The sequence below is a fragment of the Protopterus annectens genome, chromosome 2.part0, assembly GCF_019279795.1.
Source record: "Protopterus annectens isolate FY-2018-M chromosome 2.part0, PAN1.0, whole genome shotgun sequence".
NCBI classification, from domain to species: Eukaryota; Metazoa; Chordata; order Ceratodontiformes; family Protopteridae; genus Protopterus; species Protopterus annectens.
The window spans coordinates 674,745,133-674,769,793 of NC_056728.1; positions in this window are offsets into that span (position 1 = coordinate 674,745,133).

Sequence of the window (24,661 nt, forward strand, 5' to 3'; positions counted from 1 at the left end):
CATGTGGCAACAAAACATTACAAATGAATGAAACGGGAAACACCAGTGATGCCTGTATTATGTAGTGGTGTTGCTCTATGGGATCTCAAAACTCCCTCAGACAGACATGTGTCAGTCATACACACAAATAATTGTACATTGGCCTTATACATCACTGTGCATGTAATGTACATTAACACAACAGTACCTGTCCAATCATTATGTGTGAACAGTACTCTAGCAAGGTGCTGTGTGCAACATCATCATCATGATAAAGGTAAATGGGGTAACCATAGAGGGACTGGTAGTGTTGTGTTTACAATGGGGTCGTCCTCATCACGTGTACCTGGACCATGTAGGAGTGATGTGCATACCAGCATCGTGTGCCTGAGGGAAAGGGGTGAGGATAACAGGAGTATGTTGTGATGCATATTACAAGGGTTTCATGTGTCCAGTCGGCACATGTGTGTAATGGGCAGCTATGTATAGGGCAGATGTTGTCCTATAAGCCGATTGGCCTTATGTGTCCTTAGGTGAGGGTCAGATGTTGGGGAAGGAGTGTAGATATGGCCATGGAGGATAGGTAGGATCACAGAAAAGACAGCATACAGGGTTGGTATATGACACACGTGGGGGGATACACCCTGGACAGGGATGGGAGTACGGCATTCACAAGCCCATGGGAACAGTGGGATGGAGGTCCCCAGCCATGGGCAACTGCCACTGCACCTACACAGCTGCAAAGGAGGAAGTGTTGGGGGCTGTCCAGGAGGGGCAGCATCACCCTGTACATGTGACACTCTGCCCTTGAGCTGGTGTATCTGGCTTTGGAACCTCTTAGGGAGCCACCAACGCAACACATCCGGGACCGCACGACAGCAGACATGTACCTGTCTGGTCCTGCTCCCAGGGGGGACATGCTCCATCCTCAGTGGGGGTACCACCAGAAGGTGGTGCAGAGCCAACAGAGTTTTATGTCTATGGCTGGGCCCTAGATGTGCTAGTGCCCAGTGCCATGGTCAGCTGAAGTGGGACAGGAGGTTCTGCCGGGACCTCCCAACCCATTCAGCCTATGGTGTTGCATTTTATTCCCACATATGGCTTAGTGATAGACAACAGCATACAGGATTACCTACGACAGTATGCATATATTTCACCAGCAACCCAACAAAACAGATGGCATACATTTGCAGAGGGAGCACAACACATGCATGTATACTGCATGCCATCTGTACAATGTGTAGTAGATGTGTGACCACAGCTATGAACAGTTGCCCATTATTGGCTTGCCACTGGGAATCCCACAAAGTGTCTGTCATACCACTGTCTCATGTGACACATGTCCAGTCAGGGTTGTGATGGCAGTAACACATCCCTATCATCATTTACTGTCTGCAATCCTCACACCATGCTTATGCTGTGCAAAAATGTGTGTTCAGTGTGTATCACAGGAAACAAATGGTTGCACACACTGACCAGTTCACAGATGGCCCTACAAATGGGGATCCCTCATGAACAGAGTACTGTCATGTCTATATTATAACATGCAGAATAGACATTACCACACACATGTTAAACAGGCAGTAATCTCAATGCAGCATAGCTACACTTACATGCTGTAGTCATGTGTGGTACATCACCCTCCTGTCTTTAGGCTATTTCTTACTGTGGAAAATGTTGAGATACATCCAGATATCATCTGTGATGCCATGTCAGAACACCACATCCAGGTACCACTCACAGTGACTGTCATGGCCAAATAACAACATGTGTCCCTAGATAGTGTACTGTGTTTACCATGCGGATGTCTATGGGAACACCATCACAGCTTTACCACATGCAATCAGCTAGAGGAGGACTGCAATAGGTGCAGAGGCCTTCACCTGACTGTGTCCATCACTTACAGTACGCATGCTGCTGCTGTGCAGGTGTACTCCTTCACATCCACCAGAGAGTGTGTGGGTGGGACAGGCAAAGTACACCAGGAAAGGGCTTGGAGACTTAATCATAAGCATCATCTGTCACACACTGAAGAGTACAAGGGTCAAACCCCTGACTACTCTTTACTATTACATGTTCCTGACGTTAATACATGTGCCACAAAGGCGACAGGTTGCTGTGCTGTAAGAACATATATGTGTGTAGAAGAGTGACATCTGAAACAGAGATATAGTAGACATACATCAGGTGTGGCACACATGGCTGTCCACTTGAATGGATGCCATTGTTACCACAACCACACTCTCTAATGGACATGCATTGACAACTTTGCCAGGGCCGCAAATACACAACATAACTACTTAGTTTGCCACACTGCAGTAATGCACAGGACCACATGCACCACAGTGGATATCTGGAGGTTCTATGGGCTAGAGCATGTGAAAGTGCTTGACCTCTGTTGGTATGCCAACAAGGGTTATACTGTGAATGACTGTGGTTGGGAGCATCACAACCCGCATGCAGACATGGGGTGCCAGTACTGGCATGCAGGTATGCACTGCTTCACAGGTGTGTAGTGGTTGGCTGCATAAGATGGCTGTACAAGGCTGGGTGAGGGGTAATCCTTGGCATCGTGTCACCCAACAATGGTGTGCAGTGTAGGGGTGTAGTGTCTGCAATGTCCCACACAGATGGGTACTGCATTATCTAGCCTGACATCCTGATTACCAATGTGTATGGCCATAGCTTTGCAATGCATGCCATGTGCCATTTCTGTGTTTGATAGTCCTTCACATGGACATTGCCTGGGATGTGCATGTCCCACAAAACTGTACAGTGACATGTGCAGGTGTGCCTGGTTTGGCAGACATGTTGCGTACACAGCCTGTTATCCCCCGATATGCCAATACTGGCCTGGTGTGGAGAAACCTGCTTATAGTGAGCAGGTCGACACTGCACCTGCATGGATAGTATGATACAGGTATTCCGTGGTGTCAGTGGCATGGGTCCATACAGGACACATGCGTGCAGCATTGTCTGGACTCTGTGGATCACATTTGATGGCACCACATATGTTGCAGGCATTCTGTGTGGAGCATAGTGAAGGCACAATATCCACATATATGTGCCTATTGTACTGCTGTACAGGGTGCCATGTCCTCTGCAGGCCACTGCATTCACACCATGCCTACTATCTGTCATCAATGTGCATGGTACTAGTAACATAGCGGGATATCCTAGGCAAGTTTGTTTGTGGATGGCACATGAGTGGGGGAAATATATCAGGTACTAGTAGGGCTGCATACTTTGTTCACCAGGCCTTTTGCCAGATGTATGGGTATGGCTTGCCAACACAGTAGCGTAGCTGACTGACAGCTGTACTCCTTGTGAGGTGGCCAATGTGTCATAAGACGGATACCATATAGGAAAACTACAAAATCTGCTCCCAAACATGTCCAGTGGTAAGACAATCACGACCACCTCTACACTGGCTCTAACAGACAAACACACACTTGCCATGTCCTGTATACAAACCCCTACCGTATCACATTGCAGCAATACATGTTTAGGGCATGTGCTACGGCAAATACTACAAAGCACTGTACTTGTCTCATGCAGGCAGACACACACACACACACACATACACACACATTTGGCATGTCTGGGATTAGAACACTGACCTAACTACATTATTACGTTACAGTATTATGCAGTTACAGAACACGCTACCGAGATTACTGGGACACAGCACTCCCAGAGGTGTATTTGCAGGAGGTTGACATAATCAGACTTGCCAAAGGTGGGTATAAGAAATGTAAGGAGTGTGAGCAGTCTAAAAGAATTACTCAGTCCTCAGGCAGATGGACACACACACACACACACACACACACACACACACACACACACACACACGGCAAGTGTGGGATTTGAACACCGACCTAACTACTTTATTACACTACAGCATTATGCAATTACAGAACGTGCTATAGAGATTACTGGGTCATAGCACTCTCAGGGGTGTATTTGTAGGTGGGTGACATTATCATCCTTGCCAAAGGTGGGTATAAGAAATTTATGGAGTGTGAGCAGTCTAAAAGCATTACTCAGTCCTCAGGCAGATGGGGACACACGCGGCCAGTGTGGGATTAGAACACCAACCGACCTATTTTATTACACTACAGCATTATGCAGTTACAGAACGCGCTACAGAAATTACTGGGACACAGCACTCTCAGAGGTGTATTTGTAGTTGGGTGACATCATCAGCCTTGCCAAAGGTGGGTATAAGAAATGTAAGGAGTGTGAACAGTCTAAAAGTAATTTACAGTCCTCTGGCAAACAGGGACAGACATACACACACACACATGCCAGTTGTGGGAAAGGAACACCTGCCTATTTACAGATCACTATTACAATACTACATATGTACGAGTCACACCACACAGACTACACATTTCAAGGCTGTCATTATGACCTTCTAGGAATGCGGACATCAACAGGGATGCTGGCAGTTAAGATCTACATACCTGTGAACCTGTGTGTTTAAAGTAGGAATCCATCATGATCTGAAGTGTGCCCATCTGTGGAATGGATGACTACTACCAGTATACAGGGTTACAATGGCCATGCCCACACACAGATGCACAGAACTGACACAAGGTGTCACTGGGCATGCTCACACACTTAGTAGCACAAGGCTGTTTGGAATGCACTATGTGTCTATCTACACAAGGTTATCCTGGACATGCTCATACACTTAGTAGCACAGAGCTGACTGAGATGCACTCTGATTCTAAACATGGAAGACCACAGTGTCCATGCTATTACAGGTAGAGTTAAAGAACACATTGTATTGGGCTCTGGTGTTAGTAGTTGTCACTGTTAACAGGAACACTGCTCTACATATATTTGACACCGGTCTTTTACACAACGTCTGCCGTCATTCTGGAATGACATGGCTGACAGTAGACAGGCCTTTGACACATATCACATGCATCCATGATTCAAGGGAGTGGGGATAATACCCAAGTCACATCCACCCATACAGTGCCATTCCAAGGCAAATGTCCTAAACACAGGATAACACATTGACACCAACAGGACAACTGCATTCTTTTCTTATGCTAAGCAGTGCTAGATGTATAGCATCCATAATCACAGCTGGTCACTGTAGATCCAACAATGGGAAGCACTGACATCTGTGCAGTGAGGAACACCTGGCTGATGGCTCTGTAGTGCACAATATCACTACCACCATATACCTCAGAACCAGACATGTGGGCCATAAAACAGGTACGGACCGCTCCAGGTGGTGGTGTCCCCACATACATAAAGGCCACTCACATGTACTGACCAGTACCCCCACAAAAGGTATCACAGATGAGTCATGTGCAGGACACAGTGTCACATGCTGCATTCTAGGATGTAAACCTCAGACACCACTGTGCCCTCGGACCACCAACACTCATCCATGCATGTTGTAGGACATATAAGTGTACACCACCATGTGACCCTTGACCACTGGACTGTATTAAGCTCTACATCAACTGTAGAGAGTACCCATGCACTGACACAGTTGCATCATGTGTTATGCAATGCAATGATACCACTGTCTGTAACCAGGTCAGCTGTACACATACCAGGGCCCCTTGGTACTTTCCAGCATTAGCAGATGACTGTTGCTGTACACCAGTACACACCTTCATGTATGGATATGACATACATGTACCTGCCCTAAGTATGTACATGTCACACACGCACACACACGCACACACACACACACACACACACACACACACACACACACACACAAACACGCACAACATACATGTAAATAGCATAGCTGTTGTTGTCCTTTCTGCAAATAGGTGGCTACAGCCATTACACACATGCACATGGAATGTAGGTTCATGGCTGCTGAATGCTAACAGTATATAAGGTGTGATATCAATGTTGACAGAGATAACATTCCCTCTGCACTGGTCACCCATTACACCTATCATATCATACAACAGTCCATGTGTCATGTATGTCATTACACATGTCCACCAATTGCAATGCCTACAAACATGCCCAAATGACAGGATTGTAGGACCTACACACATGTACATGTAGTGTTGTGCGTTCAGATTACATGAGTGTGCAGTTGCTAATGTATGCAGGTGATGTGTACCCTAGTACATCATACAGTTGCAATGCAGCCTCAACATTGCCAACTGTATATGGTGATATTACAGTTTTTTACATATATTTTTAGTTCACTATTTATATGATTGATTGTTTATATAGTGTTTGTATAGTGTATGCCTTTGACTGTTATTTATTCAATCAAGATGCTGTTAACTGATTGGATATGACCTAGATGTATCATTATTTAAACAAGAACAGCAGTTACTGTAGTATGTTTGAGGAAGCAGAGAAGACTCCGTGAAAGTGCTCACATGTTTTATATTTTTACTATTTCGTATTAAAGTGTTGTTTTGCCATGTGTATTCCAACAAGTCATTGGCTTTTTTGAAATGTATATGGAGATATGCTGAATGTATAGATAGATGTACCTCAGGTATGGACAGATGTGTGGAAATAACTAAGTGGTGGGGCATCTTTGCAGATGGATGTTTGCTGAAGACAGTTCACATGTGTGTCACAAGTGGTCCTACAATAACCTATGTAACTGGTAAGCAATGGTTTAGTTAATTGAAGGACATAACACACAACTTAGACAGCAGTCAGGGTGACAGCAAAGGTAAATCACTTGACACCTGTTAACAGTTAAGACGTCCCATGTGCATATATCAGCACTGTTGCCACAGGAAGCATCAGTAGAGTTTGTAATGCGTGCAATACTGCTGTAAGTCTGTCATACATATCATGAGCTAGGCAGGTCTGTGATTCACAGTATTGGCATGTGTGGTAGCGTGTGTGTCCATATATGTCACGTATGGTGGGGAATACATCTCAATTGCTACTCACTCTCCTGTACACTAGTGTACACATCTGTACAGACTGCAATGTAGAAAGCAGGACATAGGCAGGGGCATGTATCTCACACATGTGAGGTATCTGTATGTGCGTGACATAGGTGTATTCAATACTGAATGCCACAGTGTGTGTATGTGTGTGTGTATGTAGGGCTTTATGGTCCCTGGAGTGAGGATGTATGTTACCATACTGAACTGATAAGACCCCTCCCCCCATCCAGGCAATGCATTCTACTATCCATGTTGATGTCCCCGATTTTAGGCCATACAGACTACCTGTGCATGTGTATTCTCTGTGGCGTGTCATGTAGGTGCACAGTACTGTAATGATGATTTGCATATAGGCAGGGGTCCTCACCTCACCAGTAGCAACTGTGTGCGAGTGTGTGTTACTGTGTCAGTGAATCCGTGAGTGTGTGGGTGTATTACTGTGTCACTGAATACATGTGTGTCAATACCTGAGTGTTTGGGTGCAGTTGTGTGTTGGCATCCTGTCATGGGCATGTGTATTACTGATTCCCAATGAGGCATCACACTTCCCACTGGCCTCTTCCCTTGTAATCAGCTAGACCACTCTCTTACCTCACCACTCCATGTAACTGTACCTGTGATGTCACCCTTTACGGATGTCACGTCTGTAGCCACAGCAGCTTAATACACAGCTATCATGCTCTTGGATCAGTAGACGTGTTTGGAACATGGGACATTCTCACTGTTATGTGGCAGCTACACAGTGCATGCTGGTATATTCATTCATGCTTGTGAGTAGTCCACATTGCCATATGGGACACTAACTGCAAACACTGACATCCACCGGCACGTGAATTTAGACAAGGAGAAGGAGGACAGCAGAACATCATGACCAACATGCAGTTACTGTTGTTACACAAGACACATACTGTTAACAGTATGAAATGCATTGTACACCTGTAGTACATGGTATGTCTGCTACCTGTCAGCAGCACTCAACAATTGTAAACTACACTTATCTTCCTAGTCTGTTCACCCTGTGCATCAGATCATATGAGCATGTCCCTGCACCGATGGTGTGGATGTCAGGGATGCGGCACAGGCATCATAATATGCACAGGGTGATAATGTTTGCTAGAGTCCTAGGCTGCACCATTGGATGACATCATGTGTGTGGGTTAGGGCCTTTGATCTAATTGGGCGTGTGTGGATGTTATGCATGTGTGTGTTGCGGTGCCCTACATATGTTTCCAGTTTGTGCGTGTATGTATGCACACAGTTCTGTCATGTGTCTAGCCTACACAGAGGTATTATTGACAGCTGCAGACTGTAAAGGTGAGGTTTTACAGTTAACGGTGTCCAGCCATGGGCATGTGACCTGTGTCTGACAGGAGGTGCATGGGCACTACCAGGCAGAGGTGCAGATTGGGTACTGTCTGATGTCACTTGTCCACTGGAACTGTGTCCCTGTTGGGACCATCCTGGGCCATGTGCACGTGGCCTGCTGTGTCATGGTATGGACAACACAGCACCAGATGCACTGCTGTTGCTACCGCCACCATGGGAGCAGACATGTGATGTAGCTTGTACACGTAGACCTGAAACAGGTGATGTAGCAGGCCTATGTTCACATGCCCGACACCTCACTCCCACCATATTTTCCAACACAGACAGCTCATGCTTGCAGATTGTCATGCCACGGTCAAGGACTCCAACCATGTCACCCAACCATCTATCTAAAGCTTCAGCAATCTGCTGTTAAGCATTTACCATTGCTTGGATGTTGTTGTTTAAAGAATGGACAGCAGCACTCTGAAGCCTCTGATCTTCTCTGTTGTGCCATTCAGCCTGTGCCTCCATTACAGCCTGAAACATGCATACGGTGACACCAGCTGCTGCACTCTGTCTTGCAGGAGCATGTTGGCCAGAGGTCCTCCTACGAGCAGATCTGGCCACTTGCCTGTGTGGGGCACCACCAGTCAGTTGGCTGACACCATGGTGTGCAGGCACACCTTCCATAGCCCCTACACTTTCCTGTTCCAAGCTACCACTCACCAACTGTCCTTCCTCTATGGCCACTGGTGATGGGGTATGTGCAGGCATGGGATCTATGTGCGGACATGAGGAGGATATAGCTGGAATGGCAACCAATGGCACAGTTTCAGCCCCTGACAACTGTGCCTGTGCCTCAATCATACGTTCATCATCACTGCTAGAGTCTGTGGGGACACTAACATCAGATGTACCGCAGGATGGCAACGCACCTACATCACCTGTGAGGGCAGACAAGAACTGTACATTACAATCTATACAATAGACACACACACAGACACACACACACACACACACACACACACACACACACACACACACACACACACACACACACACACTCATATGATATGACAGAAGGCATGCAACATGCATGTGATTTGGCAGACGGCATGCAGCGCAGACTATAATAGTGGTAGTTATCATACATCCCTGGGTTGCACACAACAGCATGCATGTGTCATAGCAGACAGCATGCAAATTGCACCATCATAGTAGTAGTAAGCATACATCCCTGTGTTACACCATGTAGACCAGCACTGGTTAACAGTACACCTGCCTGATGTGTGACATATGACCTTGACAATCACATGTAGTATGACATGTGATCTTCTGATGTGTGCAATGACATGCATACATGTTTAACACAATGGTGTCCTGTCAAATATACAGTGAGGTAATGGTGTCCCAATGCAGTGTTGTCTGTCCGCCCTAAAGATATACTGCACATTTAGCTGATGTGCATGGCCATTGCAGGGAAGCATGAGGCGTCTCTATTGTCATGCAGTGTGAGTTACAGACACAGTTCATAGCCATGACTGTGTTCAGATACAATATATATATATATATCTATATATAGATATATATATATATATATATATATATATATATATATATATATATATATATATATATATATATATATATATACTGTGGAATGTGACCCACGTCACTGAGGTGTATACACACTAAACCATAATGTAGAAATTGTGACACAGGTCACTGAAGTGTATACGAATGACACCCCTGCACATCTGTAACCATATTGCTGCTGCCTGGCAACTACGGCCAGACATGGCGAACGTGTCAGTACACCATGTCCCACATGACATCTGTGCACCACACACACACACACACACACACACACACACACACACACACACACACACACACACACACACACACACACACACACACACACACACACACACACACACACACACACACACATATAAACACACACACACACACACACGAGGAGCAAGTATGACATTGATGTCCGACACCAGCAAGGGGAATGTACTGTATCTGTGGGCTGATGTGGATACTGCACAGGTGACTGCTGTCATGTTATGACGCCCTCAAGATGTTCAACACATTTTATGTGGTGGATTGATGTTACACCTACACAAGATGTGCACAGGCCTGTTGGATGTCTAATGTTCCACATCTACAATATAATCATTACACAAAGGCCATAGTTGGGCCATGTGTAGCCATTGTACGACAGGGTGTACACACAAGCACATCACATCTACTGTGTGTGTTGCTCCATGTCTCTGGCCATCCTCCATGGCCATGTGTGTGCATGTGTTGGCCAAATTATTGTGACGGGCATCTATTTCACATGTCTATGTTGTCTCATATGGCATCACCCATAGATGTCATATGCTCCACTGATGACAGGGTTATGCAGACAAAGGGTGGTATGTGTAATATGTTTTCAGGTTAGGTAGGCAGTGTTGCAGCCAGGCCACTAGATGTCATGGACATGTCAAGATAGCACATCACATTGTGTGACATTCATAGCAGGGCTATGATCCACACCAGTGAATCCTGTGGGCTGGACATACTCCAGCCCACTGTGTAGTACTGTTTTTATTTCCCATATATGTAGTTCTGATCTGGAGTACACATCCCTACAGTGAACAGCGCCTCCACCATTGTATGCACAGCTGTGCACACATCTGGCAATGACAGTTTGTGAGGATTCATGTCAGTTAAAATGATTGATATAGTTAGCAAGTGTTGCACATGGGTAGGCATTGTGATGCATTGCAGGTCTGACCTGAATATTGTGACAGGCCCATACATTATGTGTACACGTTGTAAATGGCCACATGGCAGATAGATCAGTGCATTACGATTCCTGATAAATAATAACAGTCTCATCTGCAACGGGCTGCTACCACAGCGGAATGCCAGAGGTACCTAAATAGGAGTAACACAGCTGTATGAGCATTATCCATGCATGTATGATGACTACAGGGTACAATGCGCATATTAACACATAAAACAGCACATTAGACTATACTATGGTGTATGCACATGTAGGCATACACAGAGTAGCATACTATAATATGCGGCATGTGTGTATACATACCTTGCATATGATGTTATATTACATATTGTACAGTGACACATGCAACTATATGGAATATTGTTGTTATAGGTGCAGTACTGACTTACCAGGCAACTCCAGGCTCAGTGGTTGAGAGACACCCACCTCCACAATATCAACTAAGGCTTGTGGATGTGGTTCTGCAGGTGTCCCCAGGTTGGCCAGTAGCTCCTTGGTACATGTGAGTGGGTCTGCGTTGGTGATCCACCACCTGTTGCACCTTGTTTCCTGGTGATTGCATTCACATGCTGTTTCGCCTGTCTAATGAGGTTTGTACAGTGTCTGTGCACCTGCTGTTATGTGCAGTTGTGGCCACCCACATCATTAACCCTCCTGCGAAGTTCCATCCACAGGGCATCCCGCTGCTGTGCATCCTGTGGCACATGGCTGAATAGGATATCATGGTTGTCAAGTAGGTTTGGGATGAAGGCCTCATCCTCCAAGCGGGTAAAAACGGGGTAGCCTTGCGCGCGGCATACCTGGAAGATATAATGATGGAGACAGGTCACAGTAACTCACAGAGACATACAGAGCTACAGCTGAACATACATGTGTATCACATTTATTACGTTTAAATAGTTGTATTTGCAAACCTACATGACACTGACGTGTTTGTGTCACACACATGTAACACTCAATGATGAGTGGATATTATCACCATATATGTGTGTGTGTGTCACCTGATTACATTGCTCATACTCCATGTGGATGCTGTCTTGATTTGGGCAGATCTGTTTGCCTGTACTGGTGTTCCTACCTATCAGCATATGGTTGGATGTGTCCACATTAATGCAGTCAACCTTGATGCTGTGTGTATGTCACATATAAAGACATACACTGCTTTAACAGACATGACCTGTAACCCTGCAGACTTGCTCACATAAAGTTTTACGTGTATGTGTTCTGCCATATACATCTACATGGCACTGTACAGCAATTCAACATCCTGCCATGTATCACCTGTGTTGCACATGTGTTTCACATGTTACACTGGCTAGCCAGATGGTATTTGCAGGGATGGATATCAACTATAGCATGTACAGTCAAAGTCAACTAGTAGGTTATATGCCATGGGTCATGTATAAATCTAGGATGAAATGTTACCTGCCAGTAGCCGACAGGCAGGTCTCTGGGGCCAGGTGGAGCAGTGCCACATTACTGATCCACAGGGTTAATGGTAGATTTACAATGCGGTCATCACTCCATGTTTGAGAGGGGAGCGATGTGCAGCTTAGACAGACAGGAATGCATAGTATGGCAGGACTATGTAAAGTGTATGGGACAAGGATCTGTTCAGCATGTGGAAAGTGGATGTCCATGAAGTATGTGTTTGAGATCAGGATGTGTACGTTTAGCATGTCCAACATCACTGGGTTGGACATGGATTTATTCAGGGTATACATCATGCTACATAGTGAAGATGGGAAATCAGAAGGCTGGTGTAGGCCATTTGCACATGGCCAGTACCCCTTAAAAGAAATATGTGATCTGATATGGGTCACTTGAGTGCTGTGCATGGCTGGACAATGATCTCTATATTCATGGATGGCATCCTGTCATTATTAGGGTTGCCACATATGACTACCTGACAGGTGTGGTGATGTAGCTATCACAGGAAAGACAACTGCCCAGCCACATCCCTTACACACAAGTGTCCATTATGTTGACCGCTGCCTAGGTGGTAGCTCATGGGTACAGGGTTGTTAACATAGGGGTGACAATGCAAAATATAGCTGTCAGATTGTGGCCATATGTCACACACACCTCACCCACAAAGCCCCTTCTGTATGTTGTCCACAACACTCTTGCATTGGCTATTGCTCCTAGGTCAAAGTCATTTGCATACTTCAATAGGCAGATGCCTTCTGTTTGTCTGTGAGGTATGGACTACAATGAGGGGGAATACAATTAATTAACCCTGACTTACTGTAGCTACCACTTGTGTGATGAGCATGTATTATTCACACACCTTCTGTAGTGTTGGTTCTGCCAGCAATCCCATTGAAAAACACTTGTGTGTCATAGGAATGTAGATCTAGTATACCGAGTGTAGGTGGTACACAGTATGGGTGATGATGTCCTATGACCTGGCAAGATTATGATATGCAGTATGAAATCAACCTTACTGTCATCTACATCTGTACTGCTGACATCAATTATTTGGTCAAGGTTCATGGCCTTCCAGACCAGACTCAGCAGGGTAGTAGTGCAGTACTTCCCATTATCAGTGGTGACTCCCCCTTTGCAGGTTGTGATACCTGTTGGTGTGCCCCATTCAGTGTGTACACAGCCTAACATGGAGCTATGTTTTACATGATGTGTACGTGGAGAGCATCTTGTTTTGCCATATGTGTATGATACAACCTGTGATGTGGACAGGTCCCATGCAGCCTGAGTGCAGCTTGTACCTGCATAGTTGTGGGTACAGGGGCCCTGTGGTGTACATGGATATATGACTGTGTACCTGTTGGGGGGGCAGTGTGTTTATGTTATCCAAGACCCTATCCGGATTGCCTATTCATGCTCAGTACTTGTTCAGAACTTGTAAGCTCGGTAAGCTATTAATTACTATAGCACTCAATCTTCCTCATTACCTAGAGGTAAACAAATTTTTGTACATACATTTATCACTTGCTTAAAGTAAAATAGCTCTTGTACTCACTTTCCTCATTTATCTAGGGAAAAGTAGTTCTATATTCAGGCATGTCCAAGAGTCAACTGCCAGTGTTCTCTCCTGTCTATCTGATGAATCTGGACATCTTGAGGCAATGTACACATTGCCCCATGTATACAGACAAGCCTCTCCACCTACCACCCAACGCTACAACCTGTGAGAGATACACTTATCTAAACAAACTGGAGGTAAAGCTCTCTCCAACCAAGCCTGACCCTGACAGTCATGTGGAGAAGGTAAACATTCGCACCACACCACACTCATCACATAGTCCCACTGAATCTGCTCCACCATTAACTGAGAAAACTACTCATGTACCAACTCATTAGCTCAACGCTTTCTGGAATTCATAAACATCAATGCCCTGGATCAACATATCCACACACCCACCAGGGGCAACAATGTCCTAAACCTAGGCATTACCAACATGAGTGACAGGTGCTCCACACCTGAAGTCAACTCCTCATTGGTCCGATCTGACCATGAGCTGAACACCTTTGATATCCACATCCTGCCCCCACCCCCCATTAAGGGAACCACAGTATAATATGTCTACCAAGCCAACTTCATGCTTCTTAAGACAGACGTGGTGAATGCCATGACACCCATGCAGATGGACAAAACTGTTACAATTGCTGAATCCTACACAAATGCACTCTATAAGCACTTACACGAGTGCATGGATTGTGCTATCCCAAACAGAACCAAGATGCTATACTCCTAATTAAGGAAACCAATCTGGTGGTCCCCTGCCATAAACAAACTGTACTACAGGAGGAAGACACTGTTGCAAAAGAGAGTACAATCCCATGCATGGAGGAGCTCCCTGGTCAGCCTCAGTAAGAAGGTGAGATCCCTTATAAGATCCTCCAAAGTTAGCTACGAAAACAAAACTGCCACTAATTCCAACAACAACAAAGCATTCTATAGCTATGTCAAATATCTCAATGTCAACACCCAGATCTGCTCTGAGTTACAGCACAAAGGCTCATACATTACATTACAGAACCAACTGATATTGCCATCATCCTGGCAGATAGGTTCAGTGCTACCTTTCCCCCTCCCTCTCAAAGCTGCACACTCTAAAGCCAATATCACAGCATCCATGGGACCGGACAACATCCCAGGCTGCAATTTACATGAACTTCAGAATGTACTGGCTCCCCACCTATGCACCGTGTTCAATAATAGCCTCACATTGGGCTTAGTGCCCCCTGAATGGTGCACAGCAACAGTTAACCCATTCCACAAAGGTGGCACCACAACAGACCATGGGACCTATTGCCCTATAGGCCTGACTAGCCTGGTCTGCAAGGCTATGGAGCACATCATGGATCTTAGTCACAGAGACATTGGGTACCTCCAAACCTTTGACCCCTCCCAGTTTGGCTTTGTTAAGGGCAGATCATGCCTCCTAAACCTGGTGGACTTCTTAAAGACAGTTACCATGCCATTAGATAAGGGTAAGGAGGTCCACACAGCCTACCTAGATCTCTCAAAGGCTTTCAACACCATTCCTCATTCTGGTATTATCAACATACCCATCTGCCTGAACATTAACCTCTACGTGATGTGATGGTTTGCAAAGTGGCTCACGGACAGAACTCACACAGTGGGAGTTGCATTCTCTAGGTCCGACTGTATACCAGTTATAAGTGGGGTCCCCCAGGGCTCAGTCCTAGGACCCCTCATGTTCCGTATATAATTCCCTGATGTAAAGGCAAGCACAGGAGGGCTTTGGCTGAAAAGGTTTGCAGACAACTGCAAACTAGGGGACATAATTGTTTCCCTAGCTGTTACAGACACCCTCTGGAAGGGTCGCATTGAGATGGATACCTGGTGTCAATATCATGGCCTCAAGCTGAATTCTAAAAAGTGTATAGTCATCCCCTTTGGATATAACTAATTACCCACAAACTACCACATAGGTGCTAGTCCCCTACATACAGAAAAGGTGATAAGGGATCTGGGAACCCCAGTAGATAGCAATCTCTCCTTCAATACCCATAATGACAAAGTGGTTAGAGTATCCTTCTACGTGGCCCCCTAATCTCTAATGGGTTTGCATCCAGATCAAAGGAGGCCATTTTGCCTCTCTACTCATGACTTATTAGACCCATTAAAGGATACAACACCCCATTTGGGATATACCTTACAAGACAACTGCAACAGCTTGGAAGACCACAACAGTACCACACCAAGAGGATTACTGACCTCAAACAGATGACCTATGCAGCCCAGCCTAAGAAATTCCAGCTGTACTCGGTTGCATACCGCATACTCACAGGTGATCTCTGCTTGACATACAAGGCACATGTCCAACCCATTTTCTGGATATGCTCCACATAAACAGAGGCCCCTGAGAGCCACATGCTCTAGGGATATACACGTAACCACAATGATGACTAGGACGTGCTGGATGGATAGAATCCTGACACGGACACTCCCCATGCTTTGGAACATGATTCCAATGTACATCAGGCAGGGCCCCTCACTAGCACACTTCAAGGGAAACCTTGACGTGTGGATGGGAGACAGATAAGTACCCCAGGGATCACTGCAGTGGCTCTGCTGGACAGAGGCACAGGGAACTAATGGCTCTGCCATTCAGAGGCACAGGGAACTAACCTATGGGGGTGGCGAAAGCCAACACACTCTAGCTAGGCTTATAAATACCAATGGTAAGACAGCCTAGTGCTTACCTTTGCACTTATTCCATGTCTTATGTGAATGGATAGTTAACTAGCTCTTCCATTTTACTTTGCTATTATGCTGATAAACTGTCGGGTGACTAAATGTCATATGTATCTTGTTATCGTGTATTGTAAATGCCAGTAGACATAACTAATGTTTGTCTAACATAACAGTAATGCTATGTAACTTGTAATACATATCTGCCTACAATACTGTACATTACACAGTTATTGGCACAATATCCCACAATGCAAATCATAACTGCACAGTGGGCCAACCTTCAACATCTTATTCTCAGTAATACACCCATACATATGGCTACTGTTACAATATATCAACATATACTATCCCCTGTTATAGCACATACTTGTTGGACCTGCCTGCCACTGACAGCAGCTGGTGAGGAATATTTGTGTTCAAAGCCCTTATATAGCATTCCTTTTGGTGTATGCGGTGTTTGCCTTATGACCTACAGCAGTACATACAAATACTACAAGCGTTACTATGCTCAATAATACATCACTACAAGATAACTGTTTCCACTATATGGATTGCGTGCAATTTAAATATTACAGAACAGGCACTAAATACACAGCCATACTGACTGTTCAACATTCCTTATTAGTAATCTGATTGTGTTTCAATCTTCTTTGTAACGTTCTGCTGGTATATATAGATGGTTTGAATGTGTGATAAGCCATCCTTTTCTAGCTAAATATCAGTAACATGTGATATCTTGACCCCCAATTGGTGTTCCAAAGTAGATAATTAGATGCACATCAGCTGTGCAGCTACTTCATTAGCCGATACCATAGCAACAGTGGTTTATAACTGAGTACTCCTTTTATAGGTTCATAGGTTCATAAGTAGGTACTAGGCTATCTGCCCAAGGGCATTTATGAGCCAGAATGTGTTGGCTATAGCCTCCCTTTTAAGTTAGTTTCCTAGGCCTCTGTCCAGCAGGGATACTGAAGTGATCCCAGGGGTAAATTTACGATTTCCCATCCACTCGTCAAGATTTCTGTTGAAGAGAGTCAGCGAGGGGCTCTGCCTAACATAAACTGGGATTCCATTCCAGAATGAGGGAAGTCTCTGGGGCAGGAATCTACCCCTCCAGCATGTCCTGTTTATTGTTGTGCTGAGGTTTAATTCACTGGAGCATGTGACTCTAAGAGATTTGGTTTTCTTGAGGTGGAGCATGTCCATTAATTCCAGTTTGGACATGGCCTTATACGTCAGGCAGAGATCACCTCTGAGCAGGCGGTAAGCAACCAAGTAGAGCTGGAGTTTCTTTAGTCAAGCTGCATAGGGCATCTCTTTGAGGCCCATGATCCTCTTGGTGAGGTACTTCTGTGGTCTTTCCAGCTGTTGCAGGTGTCAAGTAAGGTACATTCCAAATGGGGCATTGCACTCTATTATGGGCCTAATGAGTGATGAGTAGAGAGGCACAATGACCTCTCTTGATCTAGAATTGAACCCTTTCGTGATTAGGTGGACTACATAGAAGAAATTTCTAACCACTTTGGCAAAGTGATTATCAAAGGAGAGGTTACTATCTACCTGGGTCCCCAGGTCCCTAATAACATCTTCCGTAATTAGTGGATTACCACCTATGTGATCATTTGTGGGCACTTTGTTTTTCCCAAAGGGGATGACTATGCATTTTTTGGCATTCAGCTTGAGGCCATGATTCTGACACCAGGTATTTGTCTCTGTAAGACCCTTCTGGAGGATGTCTGTGTCAGCCAGAGAGTCAATTATGGCCCCCAGTTTGCAGTCATCTGTGAACTTGGTCAGGCATAGTCCTCCCGTGCTTGCCTGTACCTCAGAGAAGTATATACCAAACAGGAGGGGTCCCAGGACCAAGCCCTGTAACTGGTTTAGAGTCAGACATGGCACCCACAACAATGACCATATGTGTTCTATCTGTGAGCCAGTTGGCCACCCATCTCATGACATAGGGGTTAGTGTTCAAGCTGGTGAGCTTATCTATGATGCCAGAGTGGGGAATGGTGTCAAAGGCCTTAGCGAGGTCCAGGTAGGCTGTGTGGACTACCTTTCCTTTATCTATGGCCTTGGTAACTGTTTCAAAGAAGTCAACTAGGTTTAGGAGGCAGGATCTGCCTTTAACAAAGCCGAATTGTATAGGGTCCAGTGTCTGGAGGTTCCCAATGTCACTGTTTATGAGTTCCATGATGATTCGCTCTATAGCTTTGCAGACCAGGCTAGTCAGGCTTATAGGGTGATAGTTCCCAGGTTCTGTTGTGGCACCACCTTTGTAGAGTGGGATGACTGTTGCTGTACGCCATTCTTTGGGTACATAGCCTGTGGTAAGGCTGAGTTTGAACAGTGAATTTAGGTGAGAGTTTAGGTCCTTTTGGAGCTCGTGTAAGACGTAGCCTGGGATACCATCCGGTCCCATTGATGCTGTGTTCTTAGCTTTGGAGAGGGCTGTTTTTACCTGCATGTCCATGATGTCTGGGGCTCTGCATTTTTCTGAGATAGACATGGGCCCTTTTGGGGGTGAAGTTTGCACTGAACTTGCCAGCCAGGATGTTGGCAATGTCAGTTGGTTCAGTGTACATTTTGCCATTTTGCACTAGCTCAGAGCATATCTGAGAGTTGCCACCTAGATTCTTGACATATTTAAAGAAGGCTTTGCGGTTATCTTTAGAGCCTTTGGCAATTTTTCTTTCGAAACTGGCCTTGGATGATTTTATGAGGGAATCATAATTTCTTGCTAATATTGATCAGTGATGCTTTTCCTTTTTGGAATTTTGCTCTATAATGTAGTAGTTTCCTCCTTCTGTTGTATAGCTTATTTATGGCTGTGAACCATCAGACTGGTTTTCTCTTTTTGGAGGAGTGAGTCTTGGTTTTACTTGGGATGGCTCGATCCATGCATTCCTGCAGATGCTCATAGAATGCATTTGTAAAGGATTCTGCGGTTTGGGCAGCATTATACTTTAGCAAGGGGGCTTTGAAACTTTCCACCTCGGTCTTGAGAAGTGTGAAATTGGCTTTTGAAAAGTTTTTCACAGTGGTTTCCTTGACTGGGGGTGGGGTTGGGATATGGATGTCCAGTATGATTAGTTTATGATCTGATCTTACCAGCGAGGAGTTTACCACTGGTGTGGAGCACTGATCCCCCATGTTGGTGATGATCAGGTCCAGTATGTTGTCACCTTTTGTGGGCATAGTGACCAGCTGTTGAAGGGTGTTTGAGTTTATAAACTCTAGGAAGCATTGGGCAAAGGAGTTTGTACTTGAGTAGTTATCCCAGTCGATGTTTGGGTAGTTGAAATCTCCCAATATCATGGTGTTTGGTAGGACCTTTATATTTTCCAGTGTTCTCAGGAATATTGTGTGGGGGTCCTGAGTCAAGATAGGTGATCTGTAGCAGGCTACAATCTGAAAAGCAGCTTTTCCCACTGTTAGTAGCACATGGATAGTCTCTGAGGCCTTGTGCTGTGCTACTAACCTGGAGGTCTGGGTATCCTTTATAAAAATGGATACACCCCCTCCTTTTGTATTTCGGTCCGGGTTCTGGGGCTGAAAGGTATGGTATGAGTTGTAGCCTGGTAGTGCTGGGGTGCTCTCTGGATCTTTGAACCAGGTTTCTGTTACTGCACAGATATCAATTTGTTCCATGCTAAAGAGTGCCTTGAGTGCATGCATTTTGAGGTTTAAACTTCTGGCATTGAGTAGCATTACCCTCAGTTTCTGGTTTCTTGTGTTGTTTATGGAGGTGGGTTTGTCTTTTGAGTCTTGCCTAAAATAGGCACTATGGGGGTGGCAAGAGCCTTGGCCAGTATTCAAAAGCCTAAGGGCAACAGATGCAAGCCATCTCTGGTGAAGCAGCGTGGCTTGCCAAGCATGTCGTCCCAGGCTGACAGACACTGGATCCCCTTTGAATGACACCAATAGCTTAGCCAATTGTTAAAACTGATCATTTTTTCTTCGTACTGTGGCATCATTCTTGGTGAGGGCAAGATGCTACTCAGAGTTAAGGTCATACAGGCCAAGGCTACATGATCAGAGAGCACCTCTATGTCTCTTTTCATGTAGTCCAAGGAGGTAAGTCTGAGGTCATTCACGCCAACATATAAAATGACAGAGTCATATTTGTACTTGTTTTGGAGTGCTTGCCTTATGTGGCAGATCCTGGTACCCGCCAGACAGCTTAAAGTAACCTTCTCCTTGTTCAGTCTAGTGAGTTGGACATCAGTGTGCCTGACAATATAGTCACCTATTACTAGTGTATTGGGTGTGCTGTTGTGCCTTAAGGGCTGTGGTTGCAGGCACACTGACTTTGTGAAGTATGTGATACATGGTTGTTGTTTGAGGGTGGAGATTGCTTGGATGTCTGCTTTGCAGGTCTATGCTGCTTAGGCAAATTTTTATTTAGAGCCTCCGAGTATGTTTTTGTGTATTTATGTGCGTTGTTTGCTGGTGCATGTATGACTGTTTTATGTGAGACTGGAAGTGTGGTGCAAGTGTTTCCCTTCTCCTCCTGACTGGCTGTTCCAGCCTTGGGGTGAGAGAGCTTGGCCTCCAGTTTGGCTGCATAGTTGCATTTCTCACATATATTTGTGTTTGTTGGAAGGAGGAGAGGGTTGTCCGTGTACATGAGGCAGTTGTAACATAGCCTCAAGATTCCCAGATTCACCAGCTGGACTAGAGAGTATACCTGAAACTGCCTTTTGGACATGCCTGTATGGGTAACTGAACTGTTTTACAGATTGTCCGGTAGGGATGAAATAGGGAGCCTTGTACTATTGTATAGTAAAGGGGGAGGTGTAGTGTTAGCATTTATTAGTGCTTACTGAGAGCTTGGAGCAAGTGCTGGGCTGTAGAAGGAAAGTTAGAGTGCTTAATTTGAGGGTTTGACTAGTACCAAGGGAAAATTTGAAGAGCAGACTTCGTAGAGACTGGAATAGTTTAACCCTAGCTAACCGGCTCTGTGCGGTGTGCAAAACCGTGCAAATGCAGGTTTTAAGGCAGGGAGATGAAAGAGATAGGAATTAGCCCAAAACGGCCAATAAACTACAAGTTGCTGGGCTGTGACCACTCCTCCAGAGACAGATAGGCTGCTCAAAGCTCCCCACTCTCACTGGTGAACAGAGAAACTTCCTCCTATCCAAGTAAGGATATGGACAACACAGGAACTTATACCACAGTCCTGAATTCAGCAGAACCTGAAGACTGGACTAGACTAGCTTAGAAAAGGCAGGAAAGAAGAATGTTTTTTTGTTTTGTTTTGTTTTTAGACAGAGATACAATGAACTTTTCACAAAAACATTTTTGGGCGTTGTCCGTTTGCCTTACTTTCATGAAAGACAGCCTGGATGTGTTGTTTGTAATGTATTTCAACAGCTATATGGAGACAGACAGAGATATATTAGCTTCATGACTCCCGTGGATTGTGTATAATGGCTAGGCGATTTTGTTCTACATATGAGTACAGCTGTTATATTTCAGAACATTGCTACTTATGCAGGGTATGTTTGCACCTGATACTTCTGCAGATGTTTAAGTCTGGCAAGGATGTTTGGGCAGCTCAAGGCTGTATGGCTATGCATGAAGTGTTATGTGGTTTATAGTGTGCTCACCAGATATCCTTGATTTGGTGTACATGTTTAGCATACTGTGCTGCTACCCAGTAACTGGTAACACATCCTGGTATACACACAAACCTCTGAAATGGGATTAGTGCAAACAAACCCTGTAGCATCAGCAGCTGTTCCTTTGTTTAACAGCAACTATTTCACATAGGGCCATGTTAGTGTGTCTCTGACAAGGTATGTTAAGGCTTCTGTAGATATTGTACAGTGAGTGAATGATTTGTGATGTTATTACAGTTTGTATTAGGTTCATAGGTTCATAGGTTCATACTAGGCTATCTGCCCTAGGGCATTTATAAGCCTAGCCAGAGTGTGTATGGCTTTCGCCACCCATTTTAAATTAATTTTGATATGCCCTTTTTCGAGGTTAGTATACTGTGCCTCTGTCTAACAGTGACACAGAAGTGATACCCAGGGTAAACCTACGATCGCCCATCCACTCATCAAGATTCCTCTTGAAGAGAGTCAATGAGGGACTCTGCCTAACCTGGACTGGGATTTTATTCCAGAGTAAAGGGAGCCTCTGGGTTATGAATCTGTCCCTCCAGCATGTCCTATTTATTTCAGTGCTGAGGTTCAAGTCCCTCGAGCACGTAGCTCGATGGAATTTGGATTTTCTGAGGTGCAGCATGTCCATTAATTCCAGGTTGGACATGGCTTTATACATCAGGCACAGATCGCCTCTGAGCAGGAGGTATGCCACTGAGTAGAGCTAAAGTTTCCTTAACCGGGCAGCATACGGAATCTGTTTGTGCCCCTTGATCTTCTTGGTGAGGTACTTTTGGGGTCTTTCCAGTTGCTGCAGGTGTCTGGTAAGGTACATCCCAAAAGGGGCATTGTACTCAATTATGGGCCTGATGAGGGATGAGTAAAGAGGCAAGATGACCTCCCCTGATCTAGATGTGAATCCCTTCATGATTAGGTGGGCTATATAAAATGTTTTTCTAACCACTTTGGCCACGTGGTTGTCAAATGAGAGATTGCTATCAACTTGGGTCCCCAGGTCCCTAATTACTTCTTCTGTACTTAATGGATTACCACCTATGTGGTAATTTGTGGGCACTTTGTTTTTGCCAATGGGGATGACTATACACTTTTTGGCGTTTAGCTTGAGGCCATGGCTCTGGCACCAGTTGTCTGTTTCTATGAGGCCCTTTTGGAGGATGCTTGTGTCGGCTGGAGAGTCTATTATGGCGCCCAGTTTGCAGTCATCTGTGAACTTGGTCAGCCACAGTCCTTCCTTGTTGGCCTGTACCTCCGAGAAATATATACCGAACAAGAGAGGTCCCAGGACTGAGCCTTGTGGGATGCCACTTGTAACTGGTTTGGAGTCTGACATGGCTCCAGCTATTCTAACCATGTGGGTTCTGACCTTGAGCCAGTTTGCAACCCATCTAGTGACATAGGGGTTTATATTTAAGCTGGTGAGCTTATCTATAATGCCCGAGTGGGGTATTGTATCAAAGGCTTTTGCGAGGTCCAGGTAGGCTGTGTGGACCACCTTCCCTTTGTCAATGGCCTTGATGACTGTTTCAAAGAAATCGACCAGGTTTAAGAGGCAGGATCTGCCCTTAACAAAGCCGACCTGGGTAGGATCCAGTGTCTGTAGGTCCCCAATTTGTTTGGGTGTGGGGGTGATGTTGGTGGGTGTATATAGCAGATGCAGGTGTGTAGGAACTGCTTTTATACATAATCGATATGTGCGTGAGGGTTCCTTCCCTATTTGAACACCTATCCTTTACTGGACTAATACTATGGTAATTGCAGGCTGATTCATTAAGGCACTGTTAAGTGGTTCCTGTATAGCATGCAGGTGATGTTAGTCCTTGAATCCTTTTGGAAATACACCAGAATGTAATAAAGTGTTGCTACATGAAAGCTGTATATTTCTGTCATAGGTATTTGCTGTCATTGTAGTTGTGTTGGTGACTGACCCTCTTTGGCTAGGGTTACCACCTTTTCATATGGCCATAGTGGGACATTTTTGGGACACACATCAGATTTTACAGGCTGACACAAACCCATGGTCAGTACAAGGGACAGACCTTTCCTTTCTTGCCTAAATATAAGCTTATTCTTGTAGCAGTTTAGTTGCTTATCCTGTTTCTTGTAACATGTAGGTATTTTAGATTCAGAAAGAATTATTGTATGCAATTATTACATTACATATGGGACATAATTATGTCCTACAATCCCAGGACATTTGCCATGTTTAATATATTTGGTCAGGACACAACTGCCCAAAGAGGGACTGTCCCTCACAAAGTGGGACAGGTGGTAACACTATCATTGGCTCATGTCCATAGCACATATTTGTAATGGTGTATAGGCATATACTCTCCATATC